This window comes from Muntiacus reevesi, chromosome 11, assembly GCF_963930625.1.
Source record: "Muntiacus reevesi chromosome 11, mMunRee1.1, whole genome shotgun sequence".
Taxonomy (NCBI): Eukaryota; Metazoa; Chordata; class Mammalia; order Artiodactyla; family Cervidae; genus Muntiacus; species Muntiacus reevesi.
Window position 1 is genome coordinate 75898183 of NC_089259.1, and position 10239 is coordinate 75908421.

A 10239-nucleotide genomic window follows, 5' to 3' on the forward strand; every position below is an offset into this window, starting at 1 on the left:
GTAACTGAAAGAAAATGGGAGCAGAAAAAATTTTCACATGTTAATATTTTCAACAATAGATTTTCATACTCTTTTTTTTTTTTTTTTAACAAATATTGCTGTTTAGTCACTCAGTCATGTCCAACTCTTTTGTGACCCCATGGACTGTGGCCTCCACTGTCCATGGGATTTCCCAGGCAAGAATACTGGAGTGGGTTGCTGTTTCCTTCTCCAGGGGATCGTCCAGAGCCAGGGATGGAAACCACATCTCCTGCATTGGCAGGTGGATTCTTTACCACCGAGATACCCAGGAAGCCTTAACAGGTATCATTGAGCCCCTCTTATAAGCTAGGCACTATTTTAGGTGCCAAGGTTATACGGGATTGCGTATAAATGTCCTTGATCTCATGGAGATTATATATTGGTGGGGGAAAGGCAAGACAGCTTGGAATACTTTCATGTGATGTGATACAACACACAGAGATGTTAAAGAACTGCTATGCGATATGTTCATGCTCAGTTGCTCAGTCATGTCCGACTCTTTGTCACCCCATGAACTGTAGCACACCAGACCCCTCTGTCCATGAAATTTTCCAGGCAAGAATACTGGAGTGGATTGCATTCCCTACTCCAATATATGCTGAAGATTCAAAGTACAGGTGTAACCCCCAAATAGTATAGAAGATATTTTTAAATGAAACATTTTTTTTTTCTTAGGTTTATGATTCAGTAATGCCAATGACAATAAACTAAAGTTATAAAAGAAGAGATAAGGTAGAGTGTGGAAGGAACAGAACTTTAGGTAAACGACTGATGTACACTGTCATCATCAGATATAACACAGCGTTTTTACAAGTCTATAAAATGCTGAAGTCCTTGAAGGGAGTTGCAGAAGAGGTGGGGCAGGGTCCTTGAGGCACGTTCCTTGGGAAATGAAGCTGCTGAGTAGATGTTAACTGCTCGACTCAGTCTTTTCTGAATTGTCAGAAATGAGTGTAATAAACAAAGGCAAGCAAGGTTCAGAAGGCAGCCAACCTGCTAATGTTATAATCAAAGGTCACCTCTTTGCAAAGATGCATCTTGCCTTTGCAAGTGTGGTGCTGTTTCTTGTGGAAAACATCCTCCCTGTAAATATCAGGATCCTGTGTGTACTAATTAGATACACAAAATGTGTGTGTGCATGTGCGAAGCCACACACACACACAACACACACAGGCGTAATCACAGTGTGCCCTTTAGTAATTCCTCTCATCATTGCAGTTCTTTCCAAGGGTATTGAAATTCAGTGAGGTATGAGCCCTCAATAAATGCTTGCTTGCTTAGCCAGGAAACATTGGATATGAGCCAATGTATATTTCGTGAGTTGTGAAACAATACGTTATAGGATTAATGAATTTTTGAAAGTAAAGATTAAGAAAGCTTTTGTCCAGGTGGCACGATATAGGAATAAAGACACTGAATGTTTTAAAGATCTATAGTACATTAAAATAGCCATTATACAATTAATCTTCATCAAAGTCTACCTATGTCTGTGTGCTCAGTCACTCCATCATGTCTGACTCTGCGACTCCATGGACTGTAGCCCGCCAGGCTCCTCTGTCCATGGAATGCTCCAGGCAAGAATACTGTAATGGTTGCCATCTCCTCCTTCAGGGGATCTTCCCTACCCAGGAATCAAACCTAGGTCTTCTGCATTGCAGGCAGATTCTTTATCCTCTGAGTCACTAGGGAAGCCCTATATCTATATGTATATGTTTAGCTAATTCCCTTTGCTGTACAATAGTAACTAACACAACATTGTAAATCAATTATACTCCAATAAAATTTTTTAAAAAAGAAAAAAAATTATGGTTAGAGAATAATAATAAGATCACCAAATCTGAAAATTAAGTCATCTCAGCATTTTGGTTGATGTGGTATGTATTGCGGAAGATAAAATAATTTTTTTAAAAAAAGATACCAGTTTATGCTGGACCAGTGATTTTATTCTCACCTCCGTAGGCACTAAATTGATAGAATCTGGATTTATTTTTTTTTTTTTTTTTTTTTTTTTAAATATTATTTTATTAGTTGGAGGCCAATCACTTTACAACGTTTCAGTGGGTTTTGTCATACATTGACATGAATCAGCCATATAGTTACACGTATTCCCCAATAGAATCTGGATTTATTTTTAGGAGCATTCCCAAGCAGTGGACCCTGTCCAGTGGTATGGAGGAAGTATCAACTTTGAGGAAATTTCTCAGGTTCAGCAGTAGAATCTCCAGGTAAAGAAGAAAAAGTTTCAAATGTGAATGGAAAGTAGGGGGTGGAAGTGTGGGAAGACTTCAGTATGGGGAGCTTAGAGACCAAAGGTAACACAATTCTTTATAATGTTGGTGATTCATTCATGGCCCTTTATATCATGAGAATTAACACCTGGGTTATAAAGTTAATTATATTATATCACTTCAGCATTTTGGAGAACATCATTTGACACAGTCCATTAAAAATCCCTAGCATAATGAATATATTACTTTGGGATTCCAGTGAAGTCTAATGAATAAATATAACATTTACGTGCATTCCTAAGAACCTAGTCTAGATTCACTTGATAAACTAGATAAGCTCGCTGTTAATGGATTTGTTCTGGTTGGCTGAGTTAATAATGAGTGCTTAAAACTGCACCTAATGCATATTTACTCAATAAAAGAACCATCTGAGTGATGCTTCTATGTGCAATTGGAAGCCCAATGTAATAAGTATTCATTTGAAAGCTTTAAAAACTATTACTACACATTAGGATTATATAATTTGAATTTTTTGTAATTTTTTTGTCTTTCCAATTTCATTCAATCACTGTCAGGCAGGACATTTGTTTACATTAGAGCAAATGAATAGTGTAAATATACTTTAAGGAAATTTCCATGGTCTGGGAAGACAAATAAAAATTATAATAATGCTATGTACAAAGTAAAATATTCCAACATGTAGCTTGGCAATAGATACTTGGAAATAATCCTGAAAATTCCTAGTCCTTATATCTGCAACTTCTGTGTTTATTACTTTTCATTTAATTTTTAGTCTATGGGAAGATTTTTTTGGCTTGAAAATGAGCAACATTTTTCATAATCTGATTCAGGATCAGTGTATTCACTTTCACAAATGTGTACTGATATTTTGTGATAAGAGGTAGACAAATTAGATGTTATTTAGTTATGTCATTGCCTTTACTGGGAATTCCCTGGTGGGCCAGTGGTTAGGACTCAGTGCTTTCACTACCAGAGGCCCAGGTTTGATCCCTGGTGAGGGAACTAAGATCTTGCAAACTGTGTGGCATTCTCCCACTGCCGCCCCCCAAATCATTGCTTTTGCAGAACTTGTCACCTTGCTGTGCCCTGAGCAAAGCTCTCTTTGTTGTCTTGACTGTTCCCTGCACCTTTCAGCTCCTTCTTGTCCGCCATGGATGTGTCCTCAGATGTTTGTGTGGGAGTCTCATACCCGAGGCAGCTCCAGTGGTAGTAATAGCTAGGTCTATGGATTAAGAATGCTGCTAGTTGCCAATAACAACATACCTGGGCAGCAGCCGCTTCAATAAGTAGTGTGTATTCTTCTCAGATATCAGTAGCTCGGAGGCGGGATGCTGGTGGCGGTGTTCAGTGGCTTAGAGGTGCCAGGGCTGGTGTCTGTCTGGACTTCTGCTTATTCCCTTCTAGCCACTGGGCTAGCACCAGGCACTCTGTCTTGAAGGCAGAAGGACGTGGAGGAAGAAGCAACGCCAGACGCGTCTGTTACCCTTACAGCAACATCGACCAGAAATTACTAAAGGTTTTACTGTTATTCAGTCTCCCTGGACATTTCTGCCTCCATGTAATTGTCTAGAACTGTGGCATATGGGCGCCTGGCTGCAAAGAAAAGTGGGCGCGTGAGATTTTAGTTGAGGGGGGAATGGGAGAAGGGAATCGGAACTGAGTGTTGGGGGGGAACACCCGGTGGGGTTAACCAGGCAGTGGTGCTGGCCACACCCGGAGAGCCTGGCTCTGGCGATCAGGACCCGAGACACACGGGGACCAGCTGGGGCGAGAGGAGACAGGTGACCGAGGCTGTTCGCATCACCATCTGCGTCCCCCTCCATCCACACCCACCCCGATCTGCAGGTTGACATGGGGGAAACTACTGGATCCCTGGAGGTGATTCTTAATGTGTCTTTCTTTGCCTCTTGATTTGACTTGATTCTCACATATTATGTAATAATACAGGGATAGATTGCAAAATCATCTCTCATCGCCGTTTCCTTAAATGGTTTTCATGCTTTCATTTTCCTTTTGATCCATATCATTTGCATGCATTTCAGTGGAAAGATAATTAAACGTTAAGTTATTTTCTCACTTCACATTATTTCATAACTGTGTCCCTCTGGCTGCTCTCTTTTGTCCTTAATGAATGTCTGTATTGTCTGCACTGATTACTTTAAAGGATAGACATCATTAGCGATCCCAGCTTAGTAGCCATTATAACGTTCCTTAGCTCCAAGAGATTACTTGCACAAGAGTCATTGTATCCACAGTAACAGAAGGACCCAATCATATTTGTTATTTTTGAAAAGCTATTTTTTAAAAATTCTGGTTTGAGAATGATGTAACCATGGTGACTTAACAACATTCATAATGTATGGATCAGTCAGTCAGCTGAAAACTCTGCTGGTTCAATGTGCAAGTAATCTTTGTGTTTAAACATCCCAAACCACTATTTTAACTTTAAATAGTGATCAAAATTATCACTAGATAGGTCCAAAGAACTATCTTTCTTATTACTTTTGGTACTACATGTGTGTGTTTATGTAACTACGTATTTTATTTGCAGAAAAAGTTGTATTTCTTCAACTTCCCCTACCATCTTTATAACACAGACCAGGCTTTAAAATGCAGTACTTAGCAAGGGACTCTCAAGTCTTCTCCAACACTTCCCTTAGAAGGCCAGAACACTGGAATTAAAAAAAAAAACCAAAAAACCCCCCACTAGATTTCATATAATCCCAAATAACTTTTAAAAATTGTAAATATCTTTATACATATTTAGATGATTTTGCTATTGGTCATCATAAGATTAAATAATTATAGATTCAATTTCTAACTACAGTTGCAAGTGCAATTTTGTAAATACACTGTGTTATTGTTAGTTGCTCAGTCATGTCAGACTCTTTGTGACCTCATGGATTATAGCCCGCCAGACTCCTCCTCTGTCCACAGGATTTTCTAGACAAGAATACTGGAGTGGGTTGCCATTTCCTTCTCCAGGGGATCTTCCCCACCCAGGGATTGGATCTGGGTCTCCTGCATTGCAGGCAGGCGCTTTAACTTCTGAGCCACCAGGGAAGCCCAATCGTTACATCACTTTTAGATGTATCCAATGAAATCTGTATACCTCATAAGCATGATAACCATTATTAATAAAAAACAATTAATTTATAATTAAGTTCTGCCTTCAACCAATGACTGGATAAATAAGTAAAGATCTTGACTGAAATGCAGAAGACACAAAGGGACTCAGGTTCAACCCCTAGGTTGGGAAGATGCCCTGGAGGAGGGAATGGCAACCCACTCTAGTATTCTTGCCTAGAGAATTCCATGGACAGAGGAGCCTGGTGGGGCTACAGTCCATGGGGTTGCAAAGTGCTGGACATGACTGAGGACACCTGAGTGGATTCAACCGATAGAATATTATCTGGCCATTACAAAGAAGCAATGTATCGGTAATGTGACAGATTGGATAAACCTTGAAAATATTATGCTAAGTGAAAGTAAACCATCACAAAAAATCTAAATATTACCTGGTTTAAATCATATGAAAGTCTAGAATAGGGAAACCTATGAAGACAAAAAACAGATTAGTATTTGTTTATGCCTGGGAGGAATGAAGGAATAGGCGGGCTACTGTGGAAAATTCTGAAAGAGATGGGAATACCCGACCACCTGACCTGCCTCTTGAGAAACTTGTGTGCAGGTCAGGAAGCAACAGTTAGAACTGGACATGGAACAGACTGGTTCCAAATAGGAAAAGGAGTACATCAAGGCTGTATGTTGTCACCCTGCTTATTTAACTTACATGCAGAGTACGTCATGAAAAACGCTGAGATGGATGAAGCACAAGCTGGAATCAAGATTGCTGGGAGAAATATCAATAACCTCAGATATGCAGATGACACCGCCCTTATGGCAGAAAGTGAAGAAGAACTAAAGAGCCTCTTGATGAAAGTGAAAGAGGAGAGTGAAAAAGTTGGCTTAAAGCTCAACATTCAGAAAACTAAGATCATGGCATCTGGTCCCATCACTTCATGGCAAATAGATGGGGAAACAGTGGCTGATTTTATTTTTTTGGGCTCCAAAATCACTCTAGATAGTGATTGCACCCGTGAAATTAAAAGATGCTTACTCCTTGGACGGAAAGTTATGACCAACCTAGACAGCTTATAAAAAGCAGAGAGATTACTTTGTCAACAAAGGTCCATCTAGTCAAGGCTATGGTTTTTCCAGTGGTCATGTATGGATGTGAGAGTTGGACTGTAAAGAAAACTGAGCATTGAAGAATTGATGCTTTTGAACTGTGGTGTTGGAGAAGACTCTTGAGAGTCCCTTGGACAGCAAGGAGATCCAAACAGTCCATCCTAAAGGAGATCAGTCCTGGGTGTTCATTGGAAAGACTGATGGTGAAGCTGAAACTCCAATATTTTGGCCACCTCATGTGAAGAGTTGACTCATTGGAAAAGACCCTGATGCTGGGAAAGATTGAGGGTGGGAGGAGAAGGGGATGACAGGATGAGATAGCTGGATGGCATCACTGACTCAATGGACATGAGTTTGGGTAAACTCTGGGAGTCAGTGATGGACAAGGAGGCCTGGTGTGCTGCGGTCCATGGGGTTGCAAAGAGTCGGACACAACTGAGCGACTGAACTGATTGAACTGAACAGATGAAATGCATAATGTTTATTTTTGAAGTGGTGAAAGTATTTCAAAATTAACTGTGGAGATAATTGCACTTATATGTAAATATACTAGAAATCATAAAACTATACTATAAATGGATAAATTGCATGGTAAATAACTAGCTCAATAAAGCTGTTTAAAAAGGAAAGAAAAAACTATGAACAAGTTCTGCCTTCATATTTGGGGATTTCACGTTGTTTTTCTACTTGGATTTATATTTTAATTTCATTTCCACTGAGGAGCCTTATTTTAATGTAACATATTCATGAGTGATGTGAAATCCTGTGTGTCTGTGGGCGAGTATGATACAGTTAACACCATGGTCAGTAGTGTGGAATGTGGAGCCGGGTTTCTTGAGTTCCAATCACGTTTTGCCACCTGCTGGCTATGTGATATTGAGAGAGGTAATGTGCTCTCTGTGCCTCAATGTCCTCGTCTGTAAAAGGCAGAAAATATTGCTTATGCCATAGGATTGTCGTGAGAATAGAAACGGTTTACACAGTACCAAAGTTAAAGAAAGTCGGCAATACAGAGGCATCTGGTAAAGTTTTGCTGTTGTTGTTAGACTGAGATTGTTGCTGTTCAGTCACTAAACTGTGTCTGCCTCTTTGTGACCCCAAGGACCACAGTGCACCAGGCTTCCCTATCCTTCACCAACACCTGGAGTTTGCTCAAACTCATATCCATTGAGTCAATGATGCCATCCAACCATCTCATCCTCTGTTATCTCCTTCCCCTCCCACCCTTAATCTTTCCCAGCATCAAGGTCTCTTCCAATGAGTCAGTTCTTCGCATCAGGTGGCCAAAGTATTGGAGCTTTGGCTTCAGCATCAGTCCTTCCAATGACTATTCAGGACTGATCTCCTTTAGGATGGGCTGGTTTGATCTCCTTACAGTCCAAGGGACTCTCAAGAGTCTTCTTTAGCTGAGATAGGATTCAGCATCTACTTTGCTCCTCTTGTTAAATTTTTATAGATTTAGATGCTGATCAACCTTATCTCACATAAAGAGAGAGGTGACCGTGAAAGGACTTTGGTATCTATTATTGTCCTTCAAGTTTGAACTTCTTCCAAGTTATATGCCAAAGAAATCACATCTGTCTATAAAGGAAACTAAGGCAAGATTGACAACCTGACTAGAATATCTCAGTTCTGTTGAAAGCAAAGAATTGGAAATACCTGGTTTTCAAAAAGTTTCTAGAACTTGTGCTGTTCACTGTTTCAATGTCTATGTAATAGACTGAGAAGGCTTGGCTAAGCCTTATCACATAGCTCTTAGAGTTTGTTCGTCTTTCACTTAGAGGCTCCAAATTTATCTCAATATTCTCAGAGATGATTGGGAATGGAATAAATTTGCTGTTGTTCTGTCGATAAGTCGTGTCCAACTATTTGAGACCTCTTGGACTGCAGCTTGCCAGGCTCCCCTTTCCTTCACTATCTCCTGGAATTTGCTCAAGTTCATGTTCATTGAGTCATCTTCTGCCTCCCTCTTCTCTTTTTGCTTTCAATCTTTCCCAGCATCAGGATCTTTTCCAGTGAGTTGGCTCTTTACATCAATTTTTAATCAGTTTTATAAATGGTGTAATTTACACAGAGTAAAATTCACCAGTTTTACAAGTACAGTTCTGTGCATTTTGACAAATGTTTAAGATTTTGTAACCCCTACCACCATTGTGGTAAGGAACATTTCCATCACTCCAAAATGGTACCTCAACCTGTTGCAGTCCACACCTCCTGCAGGTTTCTGTTACTATGTTTTACTTCTAGAATTTGAGTCAACACCTAGGAGTGAGGTTGCAGGTTATACAGTTAGTGTGTGTTTAGCGTTATTAGAAACTGCAGACTGGTTTTGAAGTGAGCCTACTGCCAGCAGTCTCTGACAGTTGCTGTTCATAGCCCCGTCAATACTTGCTGTCATCAGTAATTTATTTATTCAGCTGTGCTGAGTCTTAGTAGCGGCACGCAGGATCTTCGATGTTCCTTGCAGCATGTGGAATTTTTTCATTGCAACATGTGGTATTTGGTTTCCTCAGCAGGGATCAAACCTGGGTCCCTTGCTTTGGGACCTCGAAGTCTCAGCCACAGGGCCACCAGGTAAATCTCTGTCATCAGTGACTTTTTTTTTCTTTTAGCTATTTTATTGAGATGCAGTGATACCTCGTGAATTTGATTTGAAGGTATCTTAACTCTTCATGGTGTTGAGCATCTTTGCATTTATTGTGTGCCATTATCCTGTGCTTATTGGCTTCATTGCCATTCTTTGCTAAAGAGTCTGTTCAAAATTTTTTGCTCATTTTGGTCACTTTCCTTCTTATTGGTTTGTAAGAGTCTTTATTCGTGTGTGTCTGCTCAGTCGCTGAGTCATGTGCAACTTTTTGCAACCCCATGGTCCTTCCAGGTTCCTCTGTCCATGGGATTTTCCAGGAAAGGATACTGGAGTGAGTTGTCATATCCTTCTTCAGGGGATCTTCCTGACCCAGGGATCAAACCCATCTTTCAATGTCTCCTGCATTGACAGGGGGATTCTTTACCACTTCTGCCACCTGGGAAGCCCAAGAATCTTTATATAGTCTAATTATTTTATTTTTATAATGAGCTTTATTTTTCCTTCCAAAGTTTTATTTGTTTATTTTTAACTGGAGGATAATTTTATATTATGACATGTTTTTAAATATATTTTAGAAAACATTGATGCTGCAGATTTTGCTCATCTACTTTATGGAAAATGCCCTTCATGTTTCTTAACTGTCCAGCAATCCATTAACTCACACTTTCTGCCAGAAAAAAATATTAATTCTATCTTTCAGTTCTAACAGGTACATTAACGTGGATTCCTGTATCAATCCCTTCACATCAGAATTCTGACTTCAAGATAGATAAAGTTTGGATATTTGCCAGAAGTTTTTCATCCTTGGATGAAAAAAATAAAGTGTTTTCTCTCAGTGTTTCTAACCAATGCTCCCTTGATTGCTCTCACAGTGATGATTTATTTTTTGTGTGTGTGCGTGTGTATGTAAATAGTTGAGGATGGAAATGCTGGCTGTTAACAAAAAATTATCTTCATTCCCATTTCATTGTACAGTATTTCTAGATTCAAAATATCCCAACACAGGTCAAAACACTCCATTTCTAAAATCTAAAATAAATAAGTATACGATTGAGAAAGATGAGAAGCCTTTCTTAGACACAAATATTCTGAATTGTTCCTTTAGTTGGTGTTCAGAAGTCTTTTATCCTGGGCTGATGCACTATAGAAAGATGAAGGCTGCTGAGAATAAGGCTTTCCTTTTTCAAAGGA